The sequence below is a fragment of the Procambarus clarkii genome, chromosome 13 (genome assembly GCF_040958095.1).
Source record: "Procambarus clarkii isolate CNS0578487 chromosome 13, FALCON_Pclarkii_2.0, whole genome shotgun sequence".
Taxonomy (NCBI): Eukaryota; Metazoa; Arthropoda; class Malacostraca; order Decapoda; family Cambaridae; genus Procambarus; species Procambarus clarkii.
The window spans coordinates 11,833,753-11,858,630 of NC_091162.1; the positions used below are offsets into that span (position 1 = coordinate 11,833,753).

Genomic DNA, 24,878 nt, shown 5'->3' on the forward strand with positions numbered 1-24,878 from the left:
AAAACAATAATAACAGAATTTCCCCCACATTAACATTAAACAGATAAATTTATCAGGAAAGAAAATTTCCATAAATCATCTTCAATTTCTTTTCCGAAGTAAACAAAAATTGTATGACGCATAATCGCCTTCTAGTGCAGTTTCTAAGTGCTTAGAATAAACAGCACATGTCACAACGCCCCCGGAACGTTTGTAATTGGCGCCATTTGTAATCGTTCCTTTAGGGTTTAATACATATTTAGGTCAAATTTGTGCCTTAGTCTATGAAGAGAAACTCAGTTATCCATTTTAATTATAATACTGCATTTTAAATATTCTTAAGATACATTTTACGGCCTTAGATAATATACAGTATTTTGAGTGTTGCGGGCGCGGCGTGAGGTTGGCCAGCCTGGGGGGTGTTTACACAGTAGGCTGGGACCCGCGGGGGTAATGTTATTGTTGTAGAGACCGCGGGGCCGCGCCTCTAGATTTGGTCCAAGATGTTGTGCCTGTCTTGAGGAGTAGAAATAGCGTAAGCTACTCTATTTGCCTTTGGAATGTATTTTTTCTTGTCAATAAACATACTTGAACTTGTTCTGTCTGTATGTATGCTGTGTGTATTTGTTTGTATTTATTATCGGAGGAAAATATGGAAAACATTACAAGTGCTGAGGAAGCAGTAAAACAAATTTAATATGCCTACATAGAAAAATGTTTTATTTACGGGTTCATGAGTTTATTAGAAAGGATTTAGGTTAGAGGTTAGGTGAGGTTAAGTTTAGTTGCTTAGATTAGGCATGATTAGGCTTAGCGGAGCGCAGCCAGCCAATTTAAAAAATACCATTGACTCTTTTTGACCATTTTACGAACCTTGTTGGTTTGCGTTCTCTCCTCACAATCCGGGATCCCGGGTTCGACCCCCATGCTGGACAGATGTGGTTAAGTACGTTTCTTTTCACCTAGTGGCATATTGGTAACCAGGAGTGTAACGACTGTTGTTTAGGATGCATTCTGGAGGTCAGTCAGATAACTTCAGCCCTACGACGCATCTCACATCTTGACAGCAGGAGCTGTAAAACTTTTATATATAAAGCACAAGTCCGCTCCCATCTTGAGTATGTACCGCTCTCCGGGGCTGCCTGGCCCCATCATTCATCAACATTTTGGATAAGATGGAGAACTGGGCAAGAAGACTCATCTCTAGTCTTGACCATTTTTAACAACGGGACGACAAGATGAGGCTAGTACCGTCATATTTAACAATGGGGCGGCTAGAAGAGGCTAGTACCGTCATATTTAACAATAGGGCGGCTAGATCAGGCTAGTACCGTCATATTTACTAATAGGACGAGTAGATGAGGCTAGTACCGTCATATTTACTAATAGGACGGGTAGATGAGGCTAGTACCGTCATATTTAACAATAGGACGGGTAAATGAGGCTAGTGCCGTCATATTTCGATCTGTTACGAAAGAAACAGTGACTGACATGAAATCCTTTTAGTTCCATCCTTTTTATTTGGAGTCTGTCGGGCGTCACATTAACTGTCAGTTTCTCTGTGTATGGATTTTACTTTCGCTACCAATAGAAATTTCTCCAGAGTGTGCATTTTGTGGGCAGATCAACACAGATTACCAGATTACAAGATCGCCGGGAGATTCCAGACGGGAGAAACTTCTCAACTAGTCGCTCCTAACACCGCGTCCGCTGTACGACAACTGCAACGAACACATTCCTTTGAATCGTACTTCCTGCTCCATTGCACCAATGGAATTGGAATTCGTGGAGGAAATTCTGAAGGGAAAGACATGGTATAGGTCTTCTAATAGTGTGGTGTCCGGCATCCCTCCCCCCCCCCCCCCACACACACACCTGCTTGTCTGTCTGGAGTGTGTAGTTAGCCTGTTGGGGCAGGGGGCGGGGCCAAGACTTGTTCGCCGCACCTGCCAGACGAGTGAAGCCTTAAAATTCATCGGGCTATATATCGGTTATACATAAAACTATATAGTTCGTGAGCTGAAATTTCGGAACTAATTTGTCATTATTGTTTTGATGTTTAATGTTGCAAAAAATGAACATATTTTACGTTAATATATCGGTGATAGCGTATGACAGTTTGGGCGTAATTTGGCACCACAGGTACGAATGACTTCAATGCATGAGAGCTAACGAGTTCAGTAGGGTTTGGCCCAGTGTGAGAGGCAGGTGAGCGTAGTGTCGGGTAGCATTGCTTATTTTTGAGTGAAATCCGTGTCTGGATATCCGAAGTATTTATTGACAGAAGGACAACACCACAATTAAAGGTAAGTTCAAGGAGAGTGGTAGAACACCCCAGGTGTGGTGCTTGCCACCAGTAAGGTAGTTAGAAGCCTCTTGACCTCTTTCAGATTGATGCTGCCTAGGCCTATAGCGGAGAGTAGACTGTGTAATTAAGAGCGGGTCAGCCATCTCAGAATAGCTACTGAGAGGGACCCAAGACCTGGCCCTGTAGGACCCCCTACAGTAGGCTGACCTGAGAGCCACTATGACGACTCCCGGGAGAAAGCTGTGAGAGAGGCCAACTTTCAAGAGAGTACTGGTGTATAAAAAGCGCTGGCTTGTTAAGACCGATAATGGGGCTGTTCGCTGCCAAATTCTAGAAGAGCTTTGCGGATGAGCGACATACTTTGGCGTGGAATTAATGTGTTTGTAAAACCTGACCCGTTTGTTATAACTAAATTATCGGCAAGATAATAGTAAATTGAAAAGTATTTGGTAACTCATTTCCCTCACCCCCCCCCCCTCCCTCCCCCCTTCTCTTACCTCCCTTTTCTTCAGCCTCCTTCCCACTCCAACCCTTTTCCCCCCTCTCCCTCACCCCTTCTCATTTCACACTCTTCCCCCCCCCTTCCCTCTCCTCATTTCACCCTCTTTCCCACCCCCCTCCTCATTTCACTCTTCCCCCTCCCCATGTCACCCTTTTCCCCCCTCCCTCTCCTCATATCACCCTCTTCCCCCACCCCTTTCCCTTTCCCATTTCACCCACTTTCCCCACCCCCTCCCCTTCTTATTTCACCCTCTTCCCCCTCCCCCTTCTCATCCACCCTCTTTCCCCCACCCCTTCCTCCTCATTTCACCCTCCCCCCTATCTGCCTCCTTCCCTGCCTACTATACCTCTCCCCCGCTCTTCCCACTCCCTCCAGAAAACGTTGTCCGGGATAATAATTATCCAGGATAATTTCGGTGATTTTTAAGGCCATGTATTTTCATAAGAGGAGTGAAAATCTAAATATAACTTTTCAAGCTTTGTACTAAGCACGCATTAGGCATTTGTACAGAAACGGGGGTTTGACTGACATTGATGTAGGTTGCAGATATCGCTAAAGTAGACCAGAGTTCAGATTAGAGACAATTTATATGCAAAGTGGGATGAGTGTGCTGCAGAGGAATGATGAGTGAAGAATGTAGTGTAGGGGGTAAGGGGGGGGGGTCAGCATTAAGGTTGATAGTCTGGCATTTAAGATGAATTTATCACCTTTAGTGACTAATGATACCAGAGTGGAGGAGAGTATTAAAACCTAAAGGAACGCCTCAGTCGATGGGGGGAAAGATGCAGGAGCTGAGTCGCCTGGAACACTAGTGACAGGGTAGGTTAATTATCAGGCGAGCTCGCTATGCCTCTAACAATACCTGTGCAGGTGTGAGCACACCTGCACAGGATGTCTTGAAAGCGCTAATAGGCTTGGAGGTGAGGGCCGCGCGGGTTTGGAAGCCTCCCCCATACTCTTCCTATGACTGGGATCCTCGTTGCTAGGCCGGAGACTCGTCTGGTTTACATGGGTTTGCTTTTGGCCAACATCTGAGACACACTTGAGTGTGTTGTGATGCTTTAGGGGCGATATATATTGAAAATGTTATTTCTGTCGAACTAACATTCAGAGATTTATCTTCCCTGTGTAGGAGCTTGTGTTCAGAAGTTGTTTTGATAAGAAGGTAAAGCAATTGAAAGGAGCGAATGCCAAGTCAGTGTGAGCCACTTGGAAGAGAGACGAGGACGGGATGAAGGAATGGTACCCAGCCACTTTAGACCATCGGGGATCGAACCCCGACCCAGCAAGATGCGAGGTTATCACTTTACCGACGAGCTCACATGGTCGGGACGTACTAACTGAAAATGATTTACCATTTTCCAACTGGTTTGAGTTACAAGCGTTTAAGATAGTTTTCCAGAGGCAGCCAGATAGTTCACCGCGGTCTCTCCACTTGCTAATCCGTACAAAAAGGCAACTGTTTTGCCTAAACAGAAACGTTCGAACCCAATCCAGTCCGTCCTCTGGAGCGTTCACAGCGTCACCCAATCATCCCACCAAACTTATCGAGGCCGATGCACAGAAAACGTCAATGCTAAGGTGCTGTCATTACAGATCCGTCGCATTTTTAGCGGATTTGTTAAAAATCCGTAAGACATGCGACTTATTGGGTAAGAAGAACGCTTCTGACACTAAAATGAAAATAGGGGTTTTATATATATAAAACGTCCAGATTGCGTTTTAAGATAATTTGTAATAGTTTAATAGGTACCAAAATGAAAGCAATATCTCGCCTTTTCCCCAGAAGACAATATATTGCAGCTTATTAAAGAGCGATTGTTGACCAGACCACACACTAGAAGGTGAAGGGACGGCGACGTTTCGGTCCGTCCTGGACCATTCTCAAGTCGATTCTCAAGTCACAATCGACTTGAAAATGGTCCAGGACGGACCGAAACGTCGTCGTCCCTTCACCTTCTAGTGTGTGGTCTGGTCAACATACTTTAGCCACGTTATTGTGACTCATCGCCTGCAAAGAACGATTATTCTTGGTAAGGAGAGTTATGCTTCGTCTACCTTAACTATGTAATGGGTTCAACTACATAGCCTAGTCAGTACAGCGACGTCCTCGCTGCTTGCAGGGTCGACGTTCGATTCCCGATGGTGCAAGTGGATGAGCGCTAATCATCCATTCTGCCCTATCTACATTCATATCCTGTCCTGCCCCTTGTGTTCCTTCCATGTGGTATGTAATAATTATTGACTTTCTCCTCATATCTCCCTCCTATGTTGTGTTTACACATACTTGTGACGTCACATTCCCTGTCAAGCGTCACCTGACAGGGGGCCGTGTCAAGGTCACCTGACAGGGGCAGTGTCAAGGTCACATGTCTAACAATGACACACACAGTTGATAATTGTTTTGCCAACAATTTAGTTTTTCTTAGATATAATAAATAATCCAAGTTATAATTCATTATATAGTACTCTAGATTGTTTAATGGAGTTTTTAGAACCCCTAGAATAAAGGGTGCTGTGTTTTTTGTTTTTGGAAGCTTTTGATGAATGTTTAGGGAAGTTTGGCTGCCTCATGTACTCGCTTTGGGGAAATGTGAAGCCTTTTGATGAGTTTTCGGACGTTTTGATGTGTGTGAGAGGTTGTAGGGAGGATATCAGCCCCTTGGAGGGTTGTAGGGAGGATATCAGCCCCTTGGAGGGTTTGTTTGGGAGGTTATCAATTGGATGGTTGTTTGGGGGGCTTTGTAGCTTCAGGGTGGATGGTATGTGTGTTATCATTCTCTTAAGGGGTGTTAGAAGGCGGTATTGTAGCCCCAAGTAAATGTATTAAAGAGTACCACTTTGATGGGCATTGTAGCAAGTATTTTATTGGTTGCGAGTGCACCGGAGGCAGTGTAAGTGGACATTTACTTCAGTGGTTGATGGCCATGCACACAGCACCGCTCCTGTGCCAGGTAAGTCCACTACGGGCTCACCATAGCCCGTGCTACTTGGAACTTGTTCAGAGTAGCTGAATCTATAACAAACAAAAAAACGGTGGACGTGTAGCGCGATGTTGACCACTGCCCACCCCAACACCTCCCCTCCCTTACTCTCACCCCCAACCCACTTCTCCCCTCCCACCCCCAACCCACTCATTTCCTCGCCCCCTCCCATTACCTAGCTTCAAGTACGTCGGCTCTCAGGAATTTAGCAATTTCACTGACCATGGTAGGCGGTGACTGTCGTCTCTATCCGTGTACGCTCGTACGTGTTGGTTGGTCACTACTCCAGGGTAAAGAGTACCATGTTGTTTAAGATTTGCTACTTGGAACAAAAAGTTCTAAGTAGCACGGGCTATGGTGAGCCCGTAGAAAGAGTACCAGCACCTTCATGATAGCTTGAGACGTAAGGTAGTGTTAGCTGGCGGTAGTATTGCCAGCTGGGAGGTCCTGTGTCACCGGCTTTCTCTGTTAGCTTTCTGTGTCAGCTAAGGTCATAATGTCTAGCTTTCTCTGGCGCGGCGGATGGAAGGCGTCTAGCTTTGTACCTTAGCGTAGACCAGCAGGCTAGTGCTAGTTGTCTTCTGTTTCTCTGGGCTCTTCTTCTCCCGTTTCTCTCTTGTTTGGGTTTTATGTTTTCTGTAGATTAATTTTCCTTTTTGTGGAAAATTCCACAAAAGGCGCTTCTTTTTTGTCTTGTGTGTACTACGCTGGGAGTGAGAGGTATGTTGATAAAGCCATGATTGTCTTGTGTGTACTACGCTGGGAGTGAGAGGTATGTTGATAAAGCCATGATTGTCTTGTGTGTACTACGCTGGGAGTGAGAGGTATGTTGATAAAGCCATGATTGTCTTGTGTGTACTACGCTGGGAGTGAGAGGTATGTTGATGAAGCCATGATTGTCTTGTGTGTACTACGCTGGGAGTGAGAGGTATGTTGATAAAGCCATGATTGTCTTGTGTGTACTACGCTGGGAGTGAGAGGTATGTTGATGAAGCCATGATTGTCTTGTGTGTACTACGCTGGGAGTGAGAGGTATGTTGATAAAGCCATGATTGTCTTGTGTGTACTACGCTGGGAGTGAGAGGTATGTTGATAAAGCCATGATTGTCTTGTGTGTACTACGCTGGGAGTGAGAGGTATGTTGATAAAGCCATGATTGTCTTGTGTGTACTACGCTGGGAGTGAGAGGTATGTTGATAAAGCCATGATTGTCTTGTGTGTACTACGCTGGGAGTGAGTGGTATGTTGATAAAGCCATGATTGTCTTGTGTGTACTACGCTGGGAGTGAGAGGTATGTTGATAAAGCCATGATTGTCTTGTGTGTACTACGCTGGGAGTGAGAGGTATGTTGATAAAGCCATGATTGTCTTGTGTGTACTACGCTGGGAGTGAGAGGTATGTTGATAAAGCCATGATTGTCTTGTGTGTACTACGCTGGGAGTGAGAGGTATGTTGATAAAGCCATGATTGTCTTGTGTGTACTACGCTGGGAGTGAGAGGTATGTTGATAAAGCCATGATTGTCTTGTGTGTACTACGCTGGGAGTGAGTGGTATGTTGATAAAGCCATGATTGTCTTGTGTGTACTACGCTGGGAGTGAGAGGTATGTTGATAAAGCCATGATTGTCTTGTGTGTACTACGCTGGGAGTGAGAGGTATGTTGATAAAGCCATGATTGTCTTGTGTGTACTACGCTGGGAGTGAGAGGTATGTTGATAAAGCCATGATTGTCTTGTGTGTACTACGCTGGGAGTGAGAGGTATGTTGATAAAGCCATGATTGTCTTGTGTGTACTACGCTGGGAGTGAGAGGTATGTTGATAAAGCCATGATTGTCTTGTGTGTACTACGCTGGGAGTGAGAGGTATGTTGATGAAGCCATGATTGTCTTGTGTGTACTACGCTGGGAGTGAGAGGTATGTTGATAAAGCCATGATTGTCTTGTGTGTACTACGCTGGGAGTGAGAGGTATGTTGATGAAGCCATGATTGTCTTGTGTGTACTACGCTGGGAGTGAGAGGTATGTTGATAAAGCCATGATTGTCTTGTGTGTACTACGCTGGGAGTGAGAGGTATGTTGATGAAGCCATGATTGTCTTGTGTGTACTACGCTGGGAGTGAGAGGTATGTTGATAAAGCCATGATTGTCTTGTGTGTACTACGCTGGGAGTGAGAGGTATGTTGATAAAGCCATGATTGTCTTGTGTGTACTACGCTGGGAGTGAGAGGTATGTTGATAAAGCCATGATTGTCTTGTGTGTACTACGCTGGGAGTGAGTGAGAGGTATGTTGATAAAGCCATGATTGTCTTGTGTGTACTACGCTGGGAGTGAGAGGTATGTTGATAAAGCCATGATTGTCTTGTGTGTACTACGCTGGGAGTGAGAGGTATGTTGATAAAGCCATGATTGTCTTGTGTGTACTACGCTGGGAGTGAGAGGTATGTTGATAAAGCCATGATTGGAGGGGTAGGTAAGGGCGCCTCACAGCTGGGTGGACAGCGCTTCGGATTCGTAGTCCTGAGGTTCCGGGTTCGATCCCCGGTGGAGACAAATGGGTAAAATGTTTCTTTCACCCTGATGCCCCTGTTACCTGGCACTAAATAGGTACCTGGGAGTTAGACAGCTGCTACGGGCTGGTTCCTGGGGGTGGAGGCCTGGTCGAGGACCGGGCCGCGAGGACACTTAGCCCCAAAATCATCTCAAGATAACCTCAAGATAACATGTTTCTCATGAATGTAATTGATGGTGGGTAAAATAGGTAATTCATGTATGTTTGAAGTGTTGGGGGGGTGGTGTCGAGGGAGGGGGGGGTGTGATGGTCCCAGTGGAGGTCCTGTGTACAGTGGTCACCCTCCACGTGACCACCAGCCTCCTAGTGTCGCCTTCAGTGCTTTTTTCCTCCTGGACCATTATCAAGTCATTTTCCGGTCCGTCCTGGACCGTTATTATTCGTCTCTGCATCTTCTGGTGTGGTCACCGTCTCATCTTCAGCCACATTATTGTCACTCATCGTCTGCATAAGGTGATGGTGATGGTGGTGATGATGATGGTGTTGAAGCCAACAATTTTGTTATCGGTGGTACTGTCGTGGTCACCGTCGTCACGGTGGCCACCATCATAGCAGGTCCGCAGAGGGCCAAAGATACGTTAGTGGCGTCAATTCAACATTGACTTTACGTCGCTGGCGCATATTTTGGGCGGCGGCGGCGTGTTAAGGCGCGCATCAGAGCGTGGGACCAGGCCTCAGGGGCCTCACAAACCTCCCTCTCCATATCTTAAGCCGCTATGACCGCATCTTGCAGGTAACGGTACTGTGGAAGAGGTAATGTAGCAGTCATTAGTAGTTTAAAGCACACACAGGCGCGCTGGCACAGGCCCCGGGGCCAGATGTGTATATATACGTGTACAGGAGGGAGCCTGGGGGGGGGGGGGTTGATCTCTGGGACAAATTATTACCGTGTACCATAATGACGGGATCACTGGAGTGTTTCAAGCTTAGGTTAGACATTTGTAACAAGAGTATGAATGAATATAAACAGAAGCTGTCACATATGGGCAAAATGGCTGTCTGTGTAGGCCTACAACACACACACACACACACACACACACACACACACACACACACACACATCGCCTGCAGTGTTGCTAATTATTATGATCTGACTTTCGCCTCGTAAAAATAGCCAGACGAGTTTAACCCGACATGGGAGGGCAGAGAAAGTTGTCATTCAGGTGTCACTCAGATGTTACTCAAGTGTTATTAAGTTGTCACTCATGTTAGTGTTACTCGAGTAACATAAGTCTTGTCTACGTAAAGGTTCGCCTAAAAGGCTCAGTATTGGTCAGTGTTCTAGTCTAGACACCAACTGTGAAATTGTGTGTAACTTCTTATAAGGAGACGAGGTGTGTTCAGGATTAAATAGCGTGTTGTAACAAAGTGTAGCAGTGCCAGAATTAAGTGTAGCAGTTTGTAGGATAGCGGAGTCGAGTAATGGTAATGGTGGATAGTTATTTTGTATCCGTTGTAGTTATTTGTTGGGAGGATAAGAGGTTTAAGGGTGTAGTGGAATGTTGGGAGTGTAAGGAACTATACTGAAGTTTAATGAGGTGAAGATTAAAGTCTCCGTGGTGTAGTGGTAAGACACTTTCCTGGCGTTCCGCGAGCACTTTGTCATGGGTTCGTATCCTGGCCGGGGAGGATTTACTGGGCGCAAATCCTTAACTGTAGCCTCTGTTTAACGCAACAGTAAAATGTGTACTTGGTTGTAACAACGATTCTTCGCGGCGGGGATTGTATTCCAGGGACCTGCCCGAAACGCTACGCGTACTAGTGGCTGTACAAGAATGTAACAACTCTTGTCGAGGACCGGGCCGCGGGGACACTAAAAAGCCCCGAAATCATCTCAAGATAACCTCAAGATACATACTCTCTCAGAAAAAGTGTAGTGTGTGCAGTGTAGGATCGTGTAGCGGGGTGTAGTGGTGGGTAGGAGAGGGGCAGGGAAGTGGAGGCATGAAGTGGTGTGTAAGGTGGTACAATTACGATGGTGTATTTAGGAGAAAATGTGGCACAGTTGAAAGGTCACGACGTGTTAAAGGAAGCGGGGAGGGGGGGGGGGGAGCGACACCAGACGTGATAACAGTATAGTGGTCGAGGCAGTTCCCAAGGAAAATGGGGAAGGGTAGGCTGTAAGGAAAATGTGGTGGGTGGGTATTAGTGGGGAGTATCCAGGGATGTTGACCAGACCACACACGAAGTTGAAGGGACGACGTTTCGGTCCGTCCTGGACCATTCTCAAGTCGATTGGTATCCAGGGATCCTTAGGTAAGTTTTTTGTTTCAGTCTGTGGCGTGGAAATGTGGTTTCCCGCGCAGATGTTGTAGGAGGGAGGGAGGGAATTATCAGCGGACAGCGCCAAGCCATTACGACTATATAGCACTGGGAAGGGGTCCCGATAAAGATATGGGATGGGACCGGGAGAAGGAATGGTGCCCAAACATTGGACGGTCTGGGATTGAACGCAGACCTGCATGAAGCGAGACCGTCATTAGAATGACGCCATCTCCACACCCCGTCCGAATGATAAGGGGCGGAGACCACCAAGACTGATTTGGGTGTTTAAGCAGGTGTGGTGTATGTGAGTGGTGGGGGGGGGGGGTAGGATACCAAGGCTGTTAGGGGTAGCCTACAGGTAGGGGCTACGAGGACTCTGCGTGAACATATTACCTAACAAGTCAGGTAAGTTACTATTGGGGTCTTGTATGAGTGAGAAAATACACAAATAAAATTTCGTGTAAATTCGTGTAAATGTCCCATGCGTGCATGGGACATTTAACAAACTGTATTAACTATCAAACTGTATTAACTATCAAACTGTATTAACTATCAAACTGTGTTAACTATCAGCTGGCGAACCTCTTCCCTGAGCTGAAGCGTTTACATTAGTCCGGTTCAAGTCGCCTTTGTAGACCTTTTTAATTTTGACTTATTTTGAGTAGGGAGGGGCGGGGGGGAGGGGTGCTGTATACATGGTCTCTGAACACTGGTCTCTTGCCTCCACAGTGGTGTGTACACAATACCTAATCTGACGGATCATTTGGTAGAATTGTGGGAACTGTGCTGAAGCAATCGGCGTGTGAGAACTGTACCAGAACTCTTCATGAACTACCAGAATTGCACCAGAACTGTTCCGGAGCTGTGCCATAACTGTTCCAGATCGGTTTGAACTGTACCAGAACTGGCGCGCAATATCAAAATGAGGAAGACGAACTGTGACTGGAATCTAGAGAATGGGGTTAGGAAAACGCGGTGACTGCTGCGTTTTAGATTTTGCCCCGAGGGGCGAGTTTATTGGGCAGCGCCACTCACCTTGTGAGTGGACACGCCGCCATAGCAGCATGTACAACACTCCCTCAAAAGGAAGAAAACCCGCTGAGTTGTTCATCCTGTCACACTGCTGCGTTGTGGAGGTCCGGCCGTCGAGTGCAGGGTTACTGTGGAACAAACGACGCATCTCTGGACACCCAATGACACATATATAGCAGGTAAATAACATGTAGCGAAGACCTGCCGGCATCAGGAGCTGTGACATTGTACTACTTCCTCCACACTGGCGCGCTTGAGGATAGGCTGAGAACGCCCCCATAGGTACCTAGTGACCACGAGCCTCCGTCAGACGGGGATTTCGTTATCAAAACCTTTCTAACCCTGTTAACTCAAATATTATTTGGTTTTGCTATGCACTTTTATAAGATGCGTCTCCAAGTTTGTTTTAAAGTGCTTCATTATCCCCTCGTTTTTATACAATTTACAAAAACCCATGTGAACGTTGACCATAGTACAGGTCTTAAAAAAAAAACTTTAAACAGTGCTTGAAGCTTATTTGAGAATTTTGACCCTCTCTTCAAAATCATTTATGGTTTATTAAAAAATAAAAGATCAGTAGATAGGTTCATCGCTACGTGTTGGTGCTTTCCAGCAAATATAAATACCTTCATTTTAAGAGGATGTGTTAAAAACATTTATTTAACTTGATCATCCCTCATGTATCGTATACCCAAGGAAAGTGAAAAGTTTGTTTTAAAATCACGGCGTGTAAAGCCAGACACAGATGTGGACCCATGAACATCTGTCGCCGCCATCACTTAGAGAGTGAAATCCGTCACCGGTGCGATCGTCACGGAAGGGTTGGTACGCGTGATGCCGGGGCCTAGTGGTGGTCACTTGTGTTGAAAGTCAGCCACATTTTCTCTTCTCGTTTTCCTTTGTAATTTCGCCAAATTGCCCACTTTTTTTTTGTTATTTTCACAACATTTTCTACATAATGTCTTATTTAGTAATCGTTTATGTAAGTTGTTTAATGACTTATATAAGCTTGCTTATATAACCTGAGTCAGATGGTAAAGCAGCGCAGCCTAATGTATATACAGATGCTTAATTATCTTTTTCTTACCGGCTATTCATCTATTCATGCCCGTGCCACTTCTTGGGTGGCTTAATCTTCATCAATCAACCTCTTTCATCAGCATTTAATGTGCTTTTGTTAGTAATTTATGTCATAAAGCAAGATTTTTAACGTAAATCCTAACGTCTCGCTTATTTCAGCTTTGTGTCTCACGCATTTTAACAGATATCATCTGCTATTGCCCTCTGTTGTCAACGGTAAGATGCGCCCCATTTACAGTGACGTACGCCACATTTACTGTGACGTACGCCACATTTACTGTGACGTACGCCACATTTACTGTGACGTACGCCACACTTACTGTGACGTACGCCACACTTACTGTGACGTACGCCCCATTTACTGTGTCGTACGCCACATTTACTGTGTCGTACGCCATATTTTACGCCCAAGATGTCGAGCTGGAGGTGCCAGGCGTATGATTATAGGGTGAGAAGGAGTCTGCTACTTTCCAGCAGCCTCGTGGTCATTTTCCAGTGTGATCCAGACCATGAGTGTGGAGGTTCCAGGCCGCTGGTTCCTCTAGTCTGCCGGTGGGGAATCCAATCCTGTCTGTTTGGGTTCAATTGTAGCATCTTGGTGTTGATTTAAAGCTTTAGAGTTTACAAGTATCCTGTAGGATATATATGGCGGAATAGGCTTGACCTTTATGGATTTATTTCAAATAGCATTTGGTAGTGCTGAGACGCTAATATATTCAGTGACATTTGGTAATTACTTGCAGTGATAATTACTAATGAAGCAGTTATGTGCGGTGAAAATTTAATTGGTATATTGAGTGTAATGATAATTCGTTGACGCAAGAACTTGTCTTTTTTTAATCATTTTAGAAGACAATTTTGGTTCTCCAATAGCCTCAGGTCTCAATAATCACTCTGATCACCATAAAATTAAACTGAGAACTGTTATAATGATTTTGCTGCCAAGAATTACCACGTGAATCATATGTTTTTACTTGTTTTATATATTTTGTTACAAAGTAGTAAACCGATTTGCAAAAATCGCATGTTCATTCATACGCAAAATGACGATTGAAGTCGATATCACGTCTTCCTACCAAATTAAGCGATTAATCTGTCCAACTTCATAATCGAATTAATTTGTTCATCTTTCTTCAGCTTTCGTGAACGACGGAGCACTGCACTCGGCACAGGTCTGGCGGCAATGGTGGGTAGACACTCGTAAGGGAAAAATTCATTAGGAGCGAATTTCCCGTGAGAATGCGGCCTCCGCGGCTTCAAGACTCGGTCGTTCATACACACACAAGCCAAGCGTCCAAGGAGTTCCAGTCGCTGACCTGTTTCTCTGGAAGAGCATAAATAATGGTCAAATGCTGAGCCCGTCCTCATCAACACTGGCCAAATGCTCAATTGTTCACCCGCCAAACTACTACTGTTTATGAACGAGAAACGCTGCACGCGACTCAACTGATGACGTTCGAAATTGTCTAGATCATACAGTTTGCTCTCTTTCTGTGTTCGAATCGCACCACTGTAAATGTTCACAAATACAAATAATTGCTAGCAGAACCTAAACACCTAACCTACCCTGGGCCTAACAGTACACCAAATTATTACATGACAACACCTTGGATGGGCCGGAGCTTGGACGAGCATAGCCTAACGGCGGATTACAATCAAAATAATTACCAACCAGGTCAAGGATCGTCTCCAGTAAGCTTGATCACTACTGAAGAATCAGTGGTGACCGAGGTTGCTGATTTTATAAAATATATATATATAGATGTATATGATATAATAATAATAAAACAAGTTAATAGTACTATTATTGTGTAAAAGTTTGTGCTGGTGTAAGTTGTTATTCTGTGCCTCCTGTTGTAACTTTTAAATTTTTCTATATTTCAATTACACCTGCTCACAAGTGGGCCTACCTGTATCCTTATTAAATAAATATACCCGTAGCATTTAATAAAGGCAATTGAAGGTAATCTGGCAAACAACGTGTCCTCATTTCTCAAAGAGATGGCAACATGCGACAATAACATATGGTCGAGATTCACCTCTAAAAGCAATTAGGCAACCACTCTTGTTGCCGCACTGCTTACATGGGGCAGGTGTTGGCCTGTCTAGAACAGGTGGGTGTGTTGCGTAAAGGCAGATGCAATTTGGGTATATGGGGGAGAGGGGGGGGGATTACTGTCAGCAGTGTGCTGTTGTGGGATTTGGTGGTTGAACCTTTAAAGAACCAGCCTAGTGGACCAAACTCTCACAAGTCTAGCCTGGCTTCGGGCTGGGCTTGGGGCGTAGAACAACTCCCAGAACCCCATCAACCAGGTAACTGAATGGTTGTTTTAAAGCTGGATTCGTTCTTCTCTCCTATGATTTATTTCCCTTTTTGCGAGCGTCCATGGAGTGGTCGGTAGGATAACACGCTAATTCTTTTGAGACCTGAATTCGAATCTTCGATGATCATAATGACTGACATTATTAGTACCCTCTGTATCGTAGACGGTGTAACAGACTGTCAACTGGGGACTCCAGGGGCCAGATTCACGAAGCAGTTACGCAAGCACTTACGAACGTGTACATCTTTCGTCAATCTTTGACGGCTTTGGTTACATTTATTAAACAGTTTACAAGCATGAAAACTTGCCAATTAACTGTTGTTATTGTTATAAACAGCCTCCTGGTGCTTCGGAGCTCATTAACTGTTTAATAATTGTAAACAAAGCCGCTAAAGATTGAGAAAAGATGTACAGGTTCGTAAGGGCTTGGGGTAACTGCTTCGGGAATCTGGTCCCAGGTTCCAGAGTGCAAAGGGAAGCTACTGTTTATCTCTCTCCACCACATTCACTCTAGTAATCTTAATTAATCACTCCATAGTCCTACCCAGTCTTGCTCCCACCCATCCCAATTGTGTTCACCACTCTCAATGCAGTCACGAGAAACAATGGGCAGAGTTTCTTTTACCCTAATGCCCCTGTTACCTAGGAGTAAAATAGGTACCTGGGAGTTAGTCAGCTGTCACGGGCTGCTTCCTGGGGTGTGTGGTGTGGAAAAAAAATAGCAGTAACAGTTGATTGACAGTTGAGAGGCGGGCCGAAATAGCAAAGCTCAACCCCCGCAAGCACAACTAGGTGAATACAAATTGCGAAGTGCTGGCCACAATGTGTGTGCGTTTTATGCATCCTGTGTGTGTGTGCGTGTGGTTGCGTGCGCACACGTGTCCCACATTCAAGGCCTGCGGGGCACGGTAACACGCTAACAATAGCATCTGTGGCTGGTTTGTGATTTTCTTGTTGTCTGCCTCCAATTGCCTCAATAGTAACCACCACTACCAGTCTTGGGGGACTACCTGGGCCCTTCAGTTCCCAGAGTGGTGGTGACCTACAGTTAGTCTCCTGTGTGTGCTCACCTTTTGTGCCTATAGGATAGGGCTTTAGCGCTTGGAACCCACCTTTCCAGACACAGTCGTCTAATGCAATGACTGCAGATCTAATTTTGTATCAAATCTGCTCTTGAAGGTATAAATGGAGTTCCATCTGCCAGCAGCTGAAGTCCATTCCATGTTCTCGGTACTATAACGGTAAAAACCTTTCTAACGTCTCAGTGGCCAGATTCAGGAAGCAGTTACGCAAGCACTTACGAACCTGTACATCTTTTCTCAATCTTTGACGGCTTTGTTTACAATTATTAAACAGTTAATGAACTCCGAAGCACCAGGAGGCTGTTTATAACAATAACAACAGTTGATTGGCAAGTTTTCATGCTTGTAAACTATTTAATAACTGTAATCAAAGCCGTCAAAGATTGAGGAAAGATGTACAGGTTCGTAAGTACTTGCGTAACTGCTTCGTGAATCTGGGCCCCTGTTTCTCAATCGCTTCCATCTCTCTTTTTCCTCTTGTTCTGTAGTGTTCATTGTGAACATTTTCTCTTATTCCACTGTCAATCTTCCCTAAGTATTTTGTACGTCCCTATCATGTTCCTCCTCTTTTCCTAGCGTCGTTAGGTCCAGCCCTTTCAGTCTTTCTTCATACCCTTCCCCTGATAATCCCGGGACGAGCCTCGTTGTAAACCACTGTATCTTTTCAAGTTTCCTTATGAGCTTTCTAGAGGGTCGGGCTCCAGGGAGGGACCGCTTACTCTGGGTAGGTGTATGTGTGGTCGGGGGGGGGGGCTAAAGTTATGTCTACTGTATTATACACAGCCCGGAGATGTGTCCTGTGTACTGGAGATGTGCTCTGTGTACTACACAGCCCGGAGATGTGTCCTTTGTACTGTAGATAGCCAACACTCCAGGAATCTAGACATGAGCTGTCAGCGTTATCCGTCATCAGTCATCACCCACCATTATAGTAGTTAGGCGGTGACGTCATAATTGTGTGACCTAATAATGTCTACTTTCTACTTATTCAGTCTTTAAGTAACGTCCGTAGATGTGTGCTGTCTTCTGATTGGCTGATAGGCCCCTCAAGTCTCACCAATCATGGTGACGTTTCCGGTTAGGATACCATAGGCTTTTTCCGGAGAAACTTTCTGTTGATTTTTTTTCACGATGTAACTTTATCCAAACGTCTGTAATCATTTGGGAAGAGAGAAGTAATGTTTTAATGTAAGGGAAAACATTATTACTTATTATTTTCAAACATTCGAGTAGATTTTCACAAAAATCGCGTCTGGCAGGGCGTTGTTGGATCAGTTTCCGTTACGGCAGCGTTAGAGAAAGTGTCGTACGGTGACGGCGTATCCTTGACCCTTTAGAAGTCAGTAAGTCAGTCACTGGAACTTGAAGAGGTAACATACTGACGCCAGCGGACACGGCGCTCTTCCGCCACTATGAACCGGGCCAACACTATTATGATAATAAATTTAAACCGTTTTTTAATGTTCTTTGGCGAGTAGCAGTTGAGTGACGGCACTAAATAGTCTGATGCGTAACGTTACACGTGTGTGCGCATGTTGCGTCACCGTTGTTAATTCTTTTGCATGATTCACTTGAAGAAATAAGTGATTCCATAAGCTTGCGACTTGTTAAATGATCTGTACCAAATATAGAGAACGATTACCATGCATATATACCATACATATGTGTGTATGTACAGTATATATCGTACGTATATCATATGTATCATGCATATAAATACATGTAGCATATATGTATCATACATGTACCATTCGTGTATATTTGATATTATGATGCCTTAATGTATTAAGTGGTCAGTTGGGATTTATTCGAAATTTTAACGGTGTAAAATAAAAAAACAAGCCCCTTAACCCCTTAGCTAGGTTAAGGGTGTTTGTTTTGCTTAAGTTAGGAGGAAGATCAGGGCTGTGACAGGGGGAAGGAGGAAGATCAGGGCTGTGACAGGGGGGATCAGGGCTGTGACGGGGAGTGTGTCCCCTGACCCAAGGTCTAAATACAGACAGAAAAGAACCAAGATAGAAGAGAAAGTTGGGCGCCGTGCCCCTACCTGTAGGGTATGGACGGGTTTACCGATTATCTTGATGTGTTAGGCCCAACACCAAACCAATCAACCGCTGGATTTGATATTTAAGCCCACCACAGGAGTCTGATTGGTTTGGTTAGCAGTGTGGTTAAATCCATCACTTTAGGAGCTTTTGATTAAGCCACCAGAGTAGTTTACTAACCAACCAATGAGTATACTTTAGTGCTAAATATTATTCAGGACTATACTAAAATCTGTGAAGATACACGGTATATTAGGCTACGAATCTCGGCTTATTGGTACATTTGGTGCTTGGTGTAAGGTCTGTTAATTAACTTTGAGGAGTTAAAATGAAAACTCTTTGGGGGGAAGAAGTTTAACATCGAGAAGTTAATTATGACTTGATATTCTACAGTGTTATATATCAGTATTGCTTACACGGATTGACTCGGACAGGAAGATCACACACACTGTCGTATGTATTATAGATATAATTATACCATAATGTGGCTTGACTAGCTGCCTCTTGGATAGAATATAAATGTGGGTATCAGTCGCTGAAGCAGTGAACTACGGCTCATATGAGCGAGACCTCGTTTAGGAGAGAGTAGCGAGTCTCGCTAGAGAATACTTGATGATTGGAGCAGCCTCGGTTAGAGTCATTGATCTGGGAAAATCAGATTACAAACAGAATGGTATAATGGAGTTATCTTAAGATACGAGGCTGCTGTATGATGATCTAAATGTGTGTACAGTTTATATTCTGTTAATGATTTACGAGTATTATGTTGTTATAGATTCAGCTACTCGGAACAAGTTCCAAGTAGCACGGGCTATAGTGAGCCCGTAACTTACCTGGCACAGGAGCGGTGCTGTGTGTGATTTTCACGAGTAATATATTTGATGTTATATTTGAAGCCTAATTAGGTATAATGCTAGTACTGGGATAAACTAAATTTATTTTGGAGAATCAATAGGCTTTCATCCCTATTATTACTATTTTTCTGAAAAGGATATTTAGCACAGCAATGATATAATAATGACTGTAATAATGAAATATGTAAATAATACTTTAGCTTTCAATTATTAATGTAGTTTGCAGTACCTCTGGGTGATTTTTTTACGGGCTATTCATGTCCGTGTCACCTCTTGGGTGGCTTAATCTCTATCAATCAATCTGGGTGATTTGACCAAATGGAAATTGGCGGGAAGGTATCATCACTTCCTGAATCAGTGTCCCATACAATATAAACAAAGGAAAACAAATAAAAATTACTGTTAAACAAATATCTTCATACTTAATGTAAATGATATATTGCACCAAATCGTCAAATTCCACAAGTTTGTATATAACGAAGAATAATAAGACTTAGCGAACTCATAATAATCACTAACCTTGTCACCGCCTCACACAGGATGGGTGTCGGCTGAATGAAAGGATAATAATTCACACTTACTAAAGTATGTATGTAGTTACAAATGCAAATTGCTTAGCTTGAAGGACATTGTGGTCCAGTTCCTGAACAATTGTGCGAGGCTTCACATTTCTGGGACTCGCCCACGGCATGATAATGGCCTCGATAATAGAGTAAATAAACGCACTGCTCTTATCCTATCCCCGTTTAGGATAAACATTGTTTTATTGTCTACTTTGGCCATGACTGAGACTAATGTTCCCTCGTGTGTGTGTGTGTGTGTGGGTGGTCCAGATAACGGAGCTATACGGTGATAACAGTAGTTGGTCCAGATATAACGGAGCTATACGGTGATAACAGTAGTTGGTCCAGATATAACGGAGCTATACGGTGATAACGGTAGCTGGTCCAGATATAACGGAGCTATATGGTGATAACAGTAGTTGGTCCAGATATAACGGAGCTATACGGTGATAACGGTAGCCGGTCCAGATAGGAGTCATTTTGCCTGGCGAGTGGCTGAAAATTGCACCATGTTTTTTCCCCTTGAATGACTGGGTCACCGTGTTCCTGTCTAGGAAACTGTTCCCAGACATTTCAACCCCCCAGTCTGTACAGCGAAGAGTGTTGTACACATTCTTGTGTGTGTGTGTGTGTGTTGGCGTGCGTGTGCACGTAAAAGAAATGACGCTATAACAGCTTGACCGACATTTCTGAAATATTTGTACGTAAATTGCACGTCTCTTAGTGGGAAAATATTTCTGGTGGTTTCTTTGGTAGGAAGCAGCGAGTGTTGAGGTGGCGCGTCCTGCCTCCTGTCCCACATTGTGTATATAAACTTGTCCTGAGGGAGCACATCCCATCGAGCACCGCTCCTGTGCCAGGTAAGTTACAGGCTCGCCATAGCCCGTGCTACTTGGAACTTGTTCCGAGTAACTGAATCTATAACAACCACCACCCTCGCCTCCGCCATAGCTATGGTACAAATTACCGGTAAGACAATAAACGGGGCAGCGCTGGGTTGTTTGAAGCGTCGGTTAGACTTGTAGGAATGAGATTGATGATTGATGAAGATTAAGCCACCCAAGAGGTGGCACGGGCATGAATAGCCCGTAAGTGGTGGCCCTTTCGAGCCATTACCAGTATCAAAAGATGATACTGGAGATCTGTGGAGGCGCAACTGCACCCTGCGTGACGGGAGATGTCTCCCGGACCAAGTGGTGACCAAATGGTGTAGGAATGAGTTTTCGGGTGGATTCAAATAGGAGGTGCCTGGGCCAGGGCCAGTATAAGAGGTGTGTTGTCTGGCCAGAGCACCTGCGGCATCCACGACCTCGTCCACCACCGTCTGTGTCGTCCCCGTCCCCCTGTCAACTCTTCCGCTCTTCACCATGAGGTAGACGTCGGTGAGGGTGTGGGCACGTGGTTCGGTTTGGGGGGGGGGGGCAGGACGTGGTTGGCGTGTGGAGACGTGGTTGAGGTTGACGTGGTTGGGGGGGCTTGGTGAGCCGTCGGCATCCATGTTAATGTGGCTCTCAGTCTGCGGCGGCGGCCTGGCATCATTATTCTTCCCTTCCATCCCTTAGTCTCTCTAACTACATTTCCCCTCTATTTCATCTTCCTTTCTCCTCCGTCTCATACCCTCCCTCCCCTAACCAAGATCCCCCCTCCCACCCCCCTTACACGGACTAGTGCTCTGAGCTTGTCTGTGGAGAATAATTTGTGTTAGTGACCCACAGAGAGGAATGTGCAGCTCCCCCCCCCTTACCTCGTCCCTCCCCCTCCCCCCCATCTCTCTCCCCCTCCCCACCTCTCTCCCCCGACCCCTCCATATCTCCCAGCCCATACCTCTCCCCTCCTGCCAGTAATTACCTCATGCCAAGTAGGAATGAATGGGGATGAGACGGTAGAGAGGAAACACCTCAATACGCTTTAGATTTCAACACATCACTCAGCCATTAGTCAACATGAGTCAGATCTCTGCAACACATCCTCGCCAATTGCCTGGTACAGTCATGTTGCCGGGAACAGTTCTGTAACAGAAAAACAAACTAGTGTTGTTTATCCAGCCCGTTCTTCTAATGTTTCACAACGTTAAGAAAACGGATAATTTAAAGTGGTCTCCCCTAGCCTACTAGAGGACCCAAAACAGAAAACGGGACAGTACGTCACTTGAGCCAGCCGCTTCCATTTTATAGTAGGGGGAATTTTTGGCCTTGTGTAACGCATACGATCGAAATGCGACGGTCTATGTAGGAGGACAGGTTGGTCTAGCAGCGTAGGGAGCCGAGGCGCCACCTGGCGTGTGCTGGGGGAGGTTGGCTGGGCCGGAACAGGGGTACAAGTATCAGGGGCCAGATTCATGAAGCAGTTACGCAAGCACTTACGAACGTGTTCATCTTTCCTCAATCTTTGACGGCTTTGGTTACATTTATTAAACAGTTTACTAGCATGAAAACTTGCCAATCAACTGTTGTTATTGTTATAATCAGCCTCCTGGTGCTTCGGAGCTCATTAACTGTTTAATAATTGTAAAAAGCCGCCAAAGATTGAGAAAAGATGTACAGGTCCGTAAGTGCTTGCGTAACTGCTTCGTGAATCTGGCCCCTGTACATCTTGCTCAATCATGGCGGCTTTGTTTACATATATTGAACAGTTTACAAGTTTGGAACCTCAGAACCCAATGTTATTATTGTTATAAACAACCTCGTTGGTTGTATATAAATAGCTTAGGGGTAGCTTCAGACTTCATAAATTGTTTACAAAGTGTAAACAAAGCCGCCATGATTGTTGAAAGATGTACCGGTTTCGTAAGGTGGTTGCTTAAATGTTTAATGAATCTTGGCCTGGCAATCTTTTTATCTTGAGATGATTTCGGGGCTTTAGTGTCTCCGCGGCCCGGTCCTCGACCAGGCCTCCACTCCCCAAGAAGCATCCCGTGACAGCTGACTAACTCCCAGATACCTATTTACTGCTAGGTAACAGGGGCGTCAGGGTGAAAGAGATCTGCCCATTGTTTCTCGCCGGTGCCCGGGATCGAACCCGGGACCACAGATCACGCGTCAAGTGTTCTGTGTTGGGATCGAACTGTTGACAACCCAACACATTTAATTTAGGTTTATTCTGAATGTTTATCCTAATGCTTCGTTGTACTACAACGGGGTACATGAATCTGAACAGGTGTCAGCCTCAGCCGGACCTGTTGTCAGGTGCGACACACTTTGTGCTGAGGTCTGACAAAGGACAAGAAAATAAGATGGTATAAAACTTCATCATGGATATATCTCTTATCACCTTATATACAATATTTTACATACATATATATATATATATATATATATATATATATATATATATATGTCGTACCTAGTAGCCAGAACGCACTTCTCAGCCTACTATGCAAGGCTCGATTTGCCTAATAAGCCAAGTTTTCTTGAATTAATGTTTTTTCGACTACCTAACCTTCCTAACCTAACCTAACTTTTTCGGCTACCTAACCTAACCTATAAAGATAGGTTAGGTAGGGTTGGTTAGGTTCGGTCATATATCTACGTTAATTTTAACTCTAATAAGAAAAAATTTACCTCATACATAATGAAATGGGTAGCTTTATCATTTCATAAAAAAATATTAGACAATATATTAATTCAAGAAAACTTGGCTTATTAGGCAAATCGGGCCTTGCATAGTAGGCTGAGAAGTGCGTTCTGGCTACTAGGTACGACATTATATATATATATATATATATATATATATATATTAGTGTGTGTGCATTGTACACAAGTACAGTTAAATATATATATGTCGTACCTAGTAGCCAGAACTCACTTCTCAGCCTACTATTCAAGGCCAGATTTGCCTAGTAAGCCAAGTTTTCCTGAATTAATATATTTACTATAATTTTTTTCTTATGAAATGATAAAGCAACCCTTTTCTCTATGTATGAGGTCAATTTTATTTTATTGGAGTTAAAATTAACGTAGATATATGACCGAACCTAACCAACCCTACCTAACCTAACCTATATTTATAGGTAAGGTTAGGTTAGGTAGCCAAAAAAAGCTAGGTTAGGTTAGGTAGGTTAGGTAGACGAAAAAACATTAATTCATGAAAACTTGGCTTATTAGGCAAATCGGGCCTTGAATAGTAGGCTGAGAAGTGCGTTCTGGCTATTAGGTACGACATAGAGATACTACGACCATGCTACGGTCGTCTCTGGTCCGATTGATCTTCCCACTTATAAATCATCTACTTTCCTGCAATTTGTACCGCTATCAGGAAAATCAGCGCGTTACCTCCACGCCGACCTCTAAATCTCAAAGCTGTTATCTTCCATAACTTTCAAGAACGTCGACCATGCCTCGAGGTCCTCTTCCTTCATGAGGGTGGAGCACACTAACAGTTGGGTCCGTTGGTCACACATCCAAACACGACGACAGCCTGTTGACTCAATGGAGGGGAGTAGATGTCTGTCTCTCCACATGCTCCGGCCAGCACACGTTACCTCGCCCGGTGGTTCTGATTGGCTAACAGAAATTCCCGCCACCGGACGAGCCATACCGTGCTGACAGTTAACGACCTCCATGGTTGTTAACCTCGTTCTTCCTGTAATAATGAACGTATGACTTAAATAATCGTGCCTTTATGCGATGAAATAACACGATACGATATATCGTAACAGTCCGACCAGCCGCCGGCTCCTGGCGGATTTTAATCCAATCAGTCTAGTAACCTCCTAGCCCGTCCTCCAAAGATCCAAAAGTGATTCCATGCACCCGCTCATTCCCAGATGGTTTATGAATGAAAAACAGTTTACACACGACTCGCAACTGATTTCGTTCGAACACTTCCGGAACAAGTGCTTCACTGACGAATTTTGTTCGAGCCACAACGTTGTAAATACTTCACCCACGTACTACAAATAATCGCCAACAGAACCTAAACACCTAACCTAACCTAAGCCTATATATATGCACAATATGCCAATATAATATTTACATTTGCGAAAATTACCGTTTTGAATGAACAGCATGTAAGAATTTAATAATGCGTCCGTGGGGTCGACCGCTGGATGGAATGGACTCGAGTCAGAGACGGGTTGAACTACGACAACACTTTGTGTGACTTTGGAAGGTGTCATCTGGAGTCGCACTCACTCTTAAAGATACCTACCGTCTACTGTCACCCGTGACAGACCGTCTCACTACCCCCTGTGACAGACGGGTCTGTCTCACGTATTCCTATATGTTGAGTATCAACCGCTGAACTAATATATCTGTTTAAGAACATCTGTGTTAATGATTGACGGATGCC

The 24,878-nt window shown here is 44.5% G+C and overlaps 1 protein-coding gene across 2 annotated transcripts in view; it reads left to right on the plus strand.

Moving 5' to 3' along the window:
- The first annotated feature begins 1,895 nt into the window (after positions 1-1,895).
- The window catches only part of LOC123757202 (uncharacterized), a 41,158-nt gene continuing 18,175 nt past the window's right edge, over positions 1,896-24,878 (plus strand). For both annotated transcript variants that reach the window (XM_045740670.2, XM_069323634.1), the window contains exon 1: positions 1,896-2,285. The gene's annotated coding sequence lies outside the window, so the exon portion shown is untranslated. The remainder of the gene's footprint in view (positions 2,286-24,878) is intronic.